This window comes from Castanea sativa, chromosome 8 (genome assembly GCF_040712315.1).
Source record: "Castanea sativa cultivar Marrone di Chiusa Pesio chromosome 8, ASM4071231v1".
Taxonomy (NCBI): Eukaryota; Viridiplantae; Streptophyta; class Magnoliopsida; order Fagales; family Fagaceae; genus Castanea; species Castanea sativa.
Window position 1 is genome coordinate 310001 of NC_134020.1, and position 10924 is coordinate 320924.

The following is a 10924-nucleotide window of genomic DNA, read 5'->3' on the forward strand; positions in this document are numbered from 1 at the left end:
CAATTACAAGTAAAGTGTGTTTTGTCAAAGAATTAGCCAATTACACAGTTCACTCTCTTTTTTCCTTTCACTCTCTTTCTCATCATCTTTTTTTGAACTCTCAGTCTCACAATTTTTTTTTCAACTCATTCTCTCTTATCAATTTCAAGTAATGGTTTTATTACGTTTTGCAACAGAATGTCTATTCTTGAACCCGTCATGATTGACCTTCCTGTCAAACTGCCATGGCCTGCCCAATAATATGTGACCCGCATGCATTGGAACAACATCATAAAGTACTTCATCCTTGTAACTCTCGATTGAAAAAGAAACCAGCACTTGCTTATTTACCTTAACCTCCCCACAATCATTCAACCACTGTAATTTATACGGCCTAGGGTGTTTCAAGGTAGGTAAATTCAAATTTTCAACTAAAGAAGTGCTAGCCACATTAGTACAACTCCCCCCCCCCCCATCAATGATTATACTGCATACCTTGTTGTTGATGTGGCATCTAGCATGAAAAATGTTCTCCCTTTGTTGTTCCATGTCATCCTCTTTGACTTGGGCACTTAAAGCACGCCTAGCCACAAGTGACTCACCCTCCACTAGACACTCCACACCATTGTCACAAGCATCCTTAGGTGATAGCATCTGGTCATCATCGCCCTTGCTTTTGGTTTCCACCTCTCCATCAACACGTGTGATCATGGTCCTCTTATTTGGGCATTGTGAAGCTATATGACCTATTTCCAAACAAAGAAAACACTTAATATCATGATTACGAGTTTGGCATTTGTTTTTACCTTTTTTGACACTGGGAACTTCATCTCTCCTTTTTGGTGGTTCAGTTTTGGACTTACAAATAGCTCTTTCGTCTTTCCTCCCATTTGACCTTAAAGAAGCAGAGGAGCCAGGATTTTGAAATGACCAAGTTCCTTTCCTTTTAAGCTACTGTTCCACCTTTATTTCCATGTGCACCATGTCCTCCAACTCCACCATGTTGGCAATGTCTCGAATCATCCCATTCAAAAACCTCACCATGGTAGCTTTTCTATCCTCCTCTACATTAGCCCGAATCATGGCAATCTCCATCTCCTTGTGGTAGTCATCGACACTTCTATAACCTTGAGTAAAACTCTGTAATTTCTTATATAAGTCCCTATAGCAGTGATTAAGGACAAACCGCCTCCTCATACTGGCCTTCATTTCCTCCCAAGTCTCAATAGGCCTCTTATGGTTTCTCCTTTTGTTCATCACAAGTTGATCCCACCATATAATAGCATAGTCAGCAAACTCAATGACAACAAGTTTTACCTTTTTCTCCTTGGGGTAGTTGTGGCACTTAAAGATCAACTCCACCTTCTTCTCCCATTCCAAGTACACTTCAGGATTGTTTTTCCTTTGAAACGATGGTATCTTCATTTTGATGTTTCCTAGGTTTCTGTCAATCCCATCTTGTCATCTTGGATCTCTTCAGAAACCTCTACCCCGCCTTTCTCCCCTTGGCATGAACGTGCCCTCATTGTTCAATGAAGCTTGATCCTCTACATCTTTGAACTCATTCTCTTGGTTGTCATCAGAATCATCCATGCGCGCACGCCTTTCTTGCCTTCCTAGCATTAAGGGCTCTTTAAGGGCGCTCCTCACGCAAAGTAGCAGTAATAGCGTCCTGCCTATCCATCTGATCCCGAATCTCATTAAACACCACGTTCATGCACTCAAACTGTTGTTGCATAGGCTACAACATGAAGGACAACTCCTCCTGTACTTCCCTATTTGATGTTTCGCCCCTAGAAGACATACTTTTCAAACTATAGAGAAATTTTAAAAATAATTCCTCACAACACTCCCTCACGTGTTTGCACTCAAATTATGTCACTTACACTCGTGTTTCACTCTTAAATTGGTTTTTTTCCGATATTAGTCTCACACTCTCTTGCCTTTTCCACTTGTAAACTAATGAACTTGATCAAAAAATTCAACTTGTAGTATTTAAACTAATACCAACGGCAAGAAAATATTACAAAAACAATAAATCAAAGAAAGAGGACAAAAGAAGACAATATTTTGGTCTAAGAGAACTGAAATTACAAACAATATTTAGCTTGGTGCACGATTTTAACCTAGTGCACGTCACAAAATAAGAACAAGGAATAAAGAACACAAAAAGAACAAGATATGATGAGAATAGGAAACAAAAGATAAAGGGATAGTAAAACTGATTTTAGAACCTGTGCTCAGATACCAAATGATGTGAACCTCAATCGACACGCTTTGAGGCCTAATAAATAATATTGGAATACTTGCCTAAGAAAGCTAAAATTTATATTTTGATAGAAACCCCATGTTGATACCATATTTTATCCACCCTCAATTTGCGTGCTGGACCCCGAAAAATCCAAAAATATCATTTTCTCTCTAGGAGTCTGCAAGAGTATCCATAATAACATGCTGGACCCCGAAAAATCCAAAAATATCATTTTCTCTCTAGGAGTCTGCAAGAGTATCCATAATAACATGGTGCAACTCGTTCGGGCATCGGAGCACCCGAAGTGCATTTTTCAGCTAAAATGACCAAAATGCCCCTAGTCAACCTTAGGTTCAACCGAAGGCCAAACGAAGTCCAGGCTCTCGCAAAACAATGTTTTCACAGTTTTACATCAAACCCGATCTTCTCAGAGATTTTAAAACAATTTGACCAAGTTTGACTTGAAGTCGATCCCAAGTCAACCTAAAACCCTAATTTTGATTAGGCTATCAGAACGGGTTGAAACCAATGCCATTGCGAAGATTACCAAATTCTCGTTCCATTGACTATTCATGGGGCGAAATCAGAATTAGAATGGTCAAGATATCGCGAAAACTGGGATGGCGCACTGATTGCTACACTATAAACTTCCAAGAGCCATAACTTTTGATCCGACCGTTGGATTTTCAAGTTCCATACATTTTTAGAAACGGGAAGTTAAGGCCTTTTTAGAGGTGTTAGGATCAACCTAATCAAAGAAGCTTTGAGTTTGGAGGCCTCGAAATTCGTGCTTGGGTATAAATAGCCCCAAGTGATATGAACTCCACCAACAATTGTGATGAAACCCGATAACAATGATGGTTTGGAACCCCAAGATCGTTAGATAAGATTTGTTGAGCCTTGACCCGTCATCTAATTAGATGAAACACCAAGACTACGTTGGATTGAAAACGCCACACCAAGAATTCCTAAGAAACTCTCAAGAATCAAGGTGATAAGTTTGGTTGATTGAACGCCACAAGATTAACTTGATAAGTTCAAGAGTTCTTTTAAGAACCAAGAGGAACACAAGACCTCACAAGGAGAATAGTTTTTCTAAAAACCAAAATTGATCTTTAAAATTCGTACTACCCATCTATATACCTGGAACAACCCTCCAAGAATAGGCAAGATATAATTACAGCTTTGAAAACAGCACAAAAATTAAGCAAAACAAGTTCCCACGTTTTTTTTTTGGATTCTGGGACCTTTAAAGGCAGTCAAACAAGCTAAATGACTAGATTAATTTGCCTCTCTCAAGTACTTTGATGACATGGACTAAGCCTTGATTATTATCTGAGCCCACCTTGGTCTTTTCAGAATCAGCCCAATTCTCTTGGACTAGCCCATTTAGTGCTTCCTTGAAACGTTTAGCTCTAAGTCTTGTAATTGGGCCACTAGGAAGTGACAAAGGGTCATGTGCAAATTCAACTCCATTTCCACATGTATGATCAGCATGACCAACTCCTTGATTTGCATCACCAAGCACCCCCAAACCAGGGAGAGTATCATTTTGCTGAAATTTGCTTGCTGCACAGCCTCTCCAGACATTTTTTTTCTCTCTTCCAAACACCAAAAAACACATCAAAGTTTCTTGGTTCTTCTTTCATCACCAAAAACACAAGGTATTGTTCCTATACCCAATCTTCCTCTTCTTTGGTTCTACACTTTGCATTTGGAGTTTAGGGGTGTGGATGTAGCTTTTTGGTTATCATCCACACCCCTAACCTTCTAAATCTCTTTCTAGCATTTATCTTGCTTTTTTTAGCTTGAATAACATGATTTATTGCTTTCTTTAGCATGCTTCTTGCTATATGTGTGTTCCTTGCTTAGATCCATGTGTTTATGTGTTTTTTGTCATGTTTTATGCTTAGATCTATGTTTTTACATGCTTATATGTTTAGATCTACATGCTTAGGGTTTTATGCCATGTTTTCCTATGTTTTGTTCCTCCTTTTGCTCTATGTTGATGTCAGGGTTATATGCTCACATGCGTGATATCATGTTGTTGGCTATGCCTTGCTTGGATCTATGTGTTCATGTGCTTTTAACCATGTTTTATGCTTGGATCCGCATCTGTACATGCTTATATGCTCGGATCCATATTTTACCATGTCTATATGCTAAGCTTTCACATGTTCAGACACGCGTTGCCATGCCTATGCTTAGATCTATGTTTTCACATGCTTGGGTGCTTAGATCTATGCTCTCCTCGCTTTATGCCATCCTCCATGTGCTTGTATGTCCCGTGCCATGTTTGTGCGCCTAGACCTAGTGATGTAGGACACAATTTACTATTTAATTATTGTAATTTATTATTTTTGGTATTTTTATGTAAAAAACGTTATTTTAGGTTTAGGTGATTTATTTCCTTGTTTTTAGGTGCATTTAATGCTTTTTAGGTCAAATTTGATTCCAGATATGGTAAGGTATCAATTAAAAGTTATTTTAAAATATATTTTCTTGTCTGTCAAGTTTTATGGAGCCCTTAAATAGGCCCTGAAGTCTGTAAACGTTTTTCATAATATTATTGAATAAAAATCAGAAAATGTGAGGCTTTGCTCTTCTTTTGGTTCTTCAAGAACTGTGAACTTATCAGGGACTCCTCCTTGTGGCGTTCAAACTTTATACCTTCGGTTTGTGATTCTTTATAATCATTGGGTCAAGGTCAACTTATACCTTTGGTTCGCGTTTCGATTATAAACGTTAGGTCAGTGTTTCTATCCAAAATCTAAATTTTAGCTTTCTTGGGCAAGTATTCCAATATTTTTGTTGGGTTTCAAAGCGTGTCGATTGAGGTTCGCATCATTTGGTATCAGAGCATAGGTTCTAAAATCAGTTTTCTATCCTTTTATCTTTTATTTCCTGTTATCATCCAAAAAAAAAAGTGAAAAAAAAAAAGAGATGGTAATTATTGAGAACATTGTGGAGGATTCAATTGAGGTTAAATATGTGGATGAGTCCACAACTCACAATCCTCTAGTCTCAGTTGATTTGATGAAGATGACTATACAATATGTTGATTTTCTTGGAGTAGAAAATTTTAATTTTATTATCAACCCTTTATTGATTGATGTTGCAAATAAATTGAAAGTAGATGAGAAGAAATTTTCTACTACACGTTATGAAGGATTCAAGTTTCACAACCGCATCAAGTCATTAAAGCATTCAAAGTATTTGTTTATTTGGAGCAGAAGATTTCAGATTTCAAAGATGAACTCGAGGACGAGTTTGTTTCAAGTGGAGGGGTCTGATGTAGGACACAATTTATTGTTTAATTATTGTAATTTATTATTTTTGGTATTTTTATGTAAAAAACGTTATTTTAGGTTTAGGTGATTTATTTCCTTGTTTTTAGGTGCATTTAATGCTTTTTAGGTCAAATTTGATTCCAGATATGGTAAGGTATCAATTAAGAGTTATTTTAGAATATATTTTCTTGTCTGTCAAGTTTTATGGAGCCCTTAAATAGGCCCTGAAGTCTGTAAACGTTTTTCATAATATTATTGAATAAAAATCAGAAAAGGTGAGGCTTGGCTTTTCTTTTGGTTATTCAAGAACTGTGAACTTATCAGGGATTCTTCCTTGTGGCGTTCAAACTTTATACCTTCGGTTCGTGATTCTTTATAATCATTGGGTCAAGGTCAACTTATACATTTGGTTCGCGTTTCGATTATAAACGTTGGGTCAGGGTTTCTATCAAAAATCTGAATTTTAGCTTTCTTGGGCAAGTATTCCAATATTTTTGTTGGGTCTCAAAGCGTGTCGATTGAGGTTCGCATCATTTGGTATTAAATATTCCAATATTTTTGTTGGGTCTCAAAGCGTGTCGATTGAGGTTCGCATCACCTAGGCTATGTTTTTTACGCCATGTGCTATTGTAGCCATTTTGTCACTTTATCTTTCTTTCTTGTGTTTTGGCCTATTGGTTTGGACCTGATCCAGGCCTTGTGGTCTTTGTCATCATCCATATACCTTGGCCCATATCAAAGGGTATGGATCACTCCATTTGCATGTCTATGCTTGCTTGCTTCTACACTCTATCTTTTGTGCTAGTCTCTCTAGTTCTAGGCTTTGCCACATTTTGCGCCCTCCGTGAGCTTGATCTTGTGTGGTTACACTCAATGCCCATGAGGCCTTGTTTGATGTAACCATTTGGGATGCATCTCCGGATGCCGAGTTGCCCCGTGTGAACCTTTCCCTTTTTCTACTCCATTTGATGATATGCTTACCATGCTTGTTGGTGTCACCAGTTGGCTTTGTTTGCATCTTTACACGCTTGCTTATATGGCTTTGTGCATCTTGCTTGTCTTATCTCTTGCCACATGCTATGCTTGCCATGTCTATTATGTTTATCTGCTTTATGCCTATTTCACGCACACTTTGCGCATTTTCCTTCCATTGCTTGTCTGTTGGTTTCTTATCTTTGCCTTTGCATGTACACACATGGAGTGAGGATGCATGGAGCTAGGGCATGATCTCCCAGGCGCAAGCAAAAAAGGGCGAGAATGCATGCATGCGGATATAAGCCGAGCGGCTGTAGTCAGTAGGTTTAGGAGTTTTGCCTTTCCCATTGGTTATATACTCTTTTAAACCCTGCTCTTCCTCCTCCCTTTCTCTCTCAGTCGGGTTGTATTAGGTATATCATGCTGTGTACCATTCGTCCGCATCTCTAGAGTATGGCGACCCTGTTTATTCTTCCGCACCTATATTTTGGGCCTTGCTCTAGGGCTGTAGGCATTTACTTTCCTGCTATGTGTGCTTGCATTTTGCATGATATATGTATATATATACATACTTGCTCACCCCCTTTCGGTGTGATTATCACAGTCCGTGTCACCTAAGGCCAGCGATGCCTAATTTCCACTGCAAAATAAGGTGACTCGTCGTCGAATTTTCGCCATGGAAATCTAGAACATTGCTTTAATGCCTTAGAAAAAAGTATAGATTGGGACCACGCCCATTCAAAAGCCAAACCTCAAAACCCCCATGCATGCATAGCCCTAAAAGCCAATGTTGAAATCATGTTTTTTACTGCAAATTTCTGAAAATTAAGGTTTTATCAAAACAAAGGATTGTCCTTGGAGAGGCGTTGTGGGGTGCCTAACACCTTCCCCACACGTAACCTAACTTTCGGGCCTAAGAATCAAGATTTTTTTGCCATCCACATTAGATTAGGAAAAATTCCCTTTTTCTTAACCTAGGATTGGTAATAAAATCAACTAGAAATAGGTGACCAATAACACCTTAGAAAAACCCAATGATTGGTGGTGACTCTATTTACCTTTGGTAATCCCTTAAAATTTGGCCTAGATTCCTGCCATAAAGCCAAAGGTAGACCTACTTTCCTCCACCAAGAGAGAGACCACCCGAAGCTCCGTGCAAATAACACACCACATCATACGAGAGGGGCCCTTCAACGGGGCCCCGCACGCACGGGAGCTGTCACCACGGCAGGCGGGCGGTCGAACGAAGGCACTAAGGCGGCGGTTTTCCGCTCAGTCCGATCGAGGCTGGGCATCGACACCCCGACCCAACGTTTATAAATGAAACGCAAATCAAAGGTATAAGTAACAGACCTCGACCCAATGATTATAATTAAATCACGAACCGAAGGTATAAAATTTGAACGCCACAAGGAAGAATCTCTGATAAGTTCATAGTTCTTGAAGAACCAAAAGAAGAAGCCAAATGTCACTTTTTTCTGATTTTTATTCAATAATCCTCTATTACATTGAGTGCATGCTATTTATAAGACATGACTGAAAATAGAAAAATATATAAAAAAACGTACTAAATAATAAAAGCCTAAAGTAAAGTTGATTTGGTCTAAAATTAGTAGCTCCAAAATAGGAAAATAGCTAAAAAAATGTTCTAAATAATAAAAGCCCAAAATTAAGGTAGATTTAGTCTGAAATTAGCAGCTCCGGAATAAGAAAAATATCTATTAATTGATATGGAGCTAGAAAGTCAATCATCCATTAATCTACACCATAAATCATGCCCAATTAAGCCAAATTAGCCCTTAATAACTTGGATTAAATTTATTGCACCTGCATCTTTCTTTGGGCTAAGCTTGGAATGTCCTGTATTGGAATCAACTCAAATATCTTAAATCAGCTTATTAAGTGCTTCTTTGATCTTCTTGGATCTTGCTCTAGTAATAGGCCTAACTAGAACATGCAATGGATCTTATAATGCTTGTTGATTCTCATCAATTTGTTAGCTTGGCATGGCAGATTTTAAATCTCAACTATCAACTCAAGGACATGTTTTTTTAAAGTGAAGGGGTCTAATGTAAGACAAAATCTACAATTAGACTTTGCTATTTATTAATTTTCGAATTTAACTTGTAACTTTTGAAATTTTAGGTTTAGGGTTATTATTCTTATTTTTAGGTGTTTATAATACTTTTTGTGTCAAATTTGGTTTCCCTTATGGTTAGGTATTAATTAACACTTATTTCAGAATATATTTTCTTGTTTGCAAGTTTTATGGAGTCCTTAAATAGGCTTCCAAGTCTGTAAACGTTTTTTTTTTTTTTTTAGTATTATTGATTCTAATAAAAATACATATTTTTGTCTATTGTTTCTCTAGTAAATTTCAGAACCCTTTTTCCAGTGAATTTCAGAACCCTTTCACCTTGTAGATTCAAAGAACTCTCATGGATTGGAGGTTATTTTCAAAAGCAAACGTATTTGTTTCACAGAGAACAACCATTCAGAGTGAATCCCCTTCTCTATAAAATGACTCTGTCCATCCCTTGTTCCGTACACTTTGAGACTCTTCCTTACACTTCACATGAAGGACATGCTACAGAGCCACTGGACCAATAAATTATTGGCAAGTGCAGCGTAGCTAATAAACCACGCAAAAATGTAAAAATAACTTTTTCACGGTGAGTTTAATACTGGGGGTTGACGCATTTTTTTTCAGTCAGAATGGTGGCTCGCTCACACAGACTATCTCAACCACCAAGATCATTGTTTTTACTGCATAGGGTTGGTGCCTTCGACTCTATAAATGCAAGCTTCTCGTTTCCATATTCATTCATCTAAACCCTTCCACCCTCTCATAATGAACATTGTTGTTTATTCATATGATTTTCATCAGGTTGTTTCAAGAAATATGGAAGCAGTCAAAGAAGAAAAACCACCAAATAAATTAAGTTTCCATAAAACTCAGGTAATTTTTGTCCGTGGAAAATTTTGTTTTGCTAATAAATTCCTTGTGTTTGTTGTTGATACACTACTAGCTGCAGTGAAAATTAATAATTACACAAGCAAGGATGGTATAGAAAACCAGAAATGTTTTTTTTTTTTTTTTTTTAAATGCCGTGCATAGCGTTTTTCCTTTCATTCTCATGAAATTATTGAATCATTCAAAAGGTTCTGATCATAAATTACTAATTTGAAGCCGAATGATAGAAAAGGAAAAATATTACTGTGTAGATGATCATGGAAAAGGTGCAGCTTCTATTCATCGGAAAAAAGAAAAAAGAAAAAATTCCGCATCTAACAAGCATGCCACATATATATTTCATGAGCTTTCGTAGTCATTTTTCTTTCTGGTTGTGTTATCGGCAAAATAATGGACTAACACAATGGCATCTGGACCACTTATATCTACTTTCTACTTTGGCAATTGGCATATTCATATTAAGCTTGAAATATTCATTATCATGGCCGACATTTAAGTAAGAGAGAGTACTTTATCAAAAATCTTGTAGTTTAACTGATATTTCTATATATTTTCTGAAGTTTTGAATGAAGTTACTTATGATTCAAATCTCTTCTCATCCAATAATTTTGAATTAAAAAAAAAAAAAAAACATATATATGGAGCGCCCATGGCCATGGACATCATATAGGCAACTAAATCATTAATTTTCTTATTAACCCTCTTTTATTTATTTATTTTTTTTCTGATGAATATTTGCCACTCGGTTTTATTACTACGATGATTTAAATTCTTATGCATGAACATCTACTTTCCAGTCGTATTGATCCTTTTTTTTTTTGTTGATAGTTGTCATATTGATCTTGAAGTAATTGATATGTTCAGTCCATTATCTCTCACTCCGTTTCTCTTGTTTGTTCGTTTATGTGATTCTCTATATGACCCTATCTAAGACAATCAATAAATGATCACTGCACCTAAACTTTAATATATATTATGTGTTTCCACAGGAAAGAAGAAAGTTACAAATTCATTTGGAATACTCATTTGAGCAAGAATTTATTAGAGACCAACGTCGATGAAGGACTAGAAGAGTATAATATTAAAGAACCACAACCTAGGACCTTAATCAAGGATTAGGAGTGGTGCTGGTCTGCTAGATCTTCTCAACAAGTTGGTCTTCTCACAACATGGATTAATGGGCTGTAATACGTACTTTTAGAAAATATACTTGGTATATTTTTATAGTGTTTACTGTATTCGTTCTCCCCTCAACATTTCTATTTTTGTCATAGGAAGTCTAGTATTCCAAACACACGTTTCTATTAATAAGTATGTGCCTTTGTTTCTAAAATAAAATCCAGATACATGCATTATCTGTTTCGCCCTAACATATGTTATAATTTATATAATTTTTTTTTCTTTCTCCTTGTCCAAAGCTTGGTGTGCTTTAAGAAAAATAGCCCTGGTGCTCTT

The 10924-nt window shown here is 36.9% G+C and overlaps 1 pseudogene; it reads left to right on the forward strand.

The window, feature by feature from the left end:
* Window positions 1–10035, forward strand: part of LOC142607566 (uncharacterized) — a 25818-nt pseudogene extending 15783 nt beyond the window's left edge.
* Window positions 10036–10924: the final 889 nt, after the last annotated feature.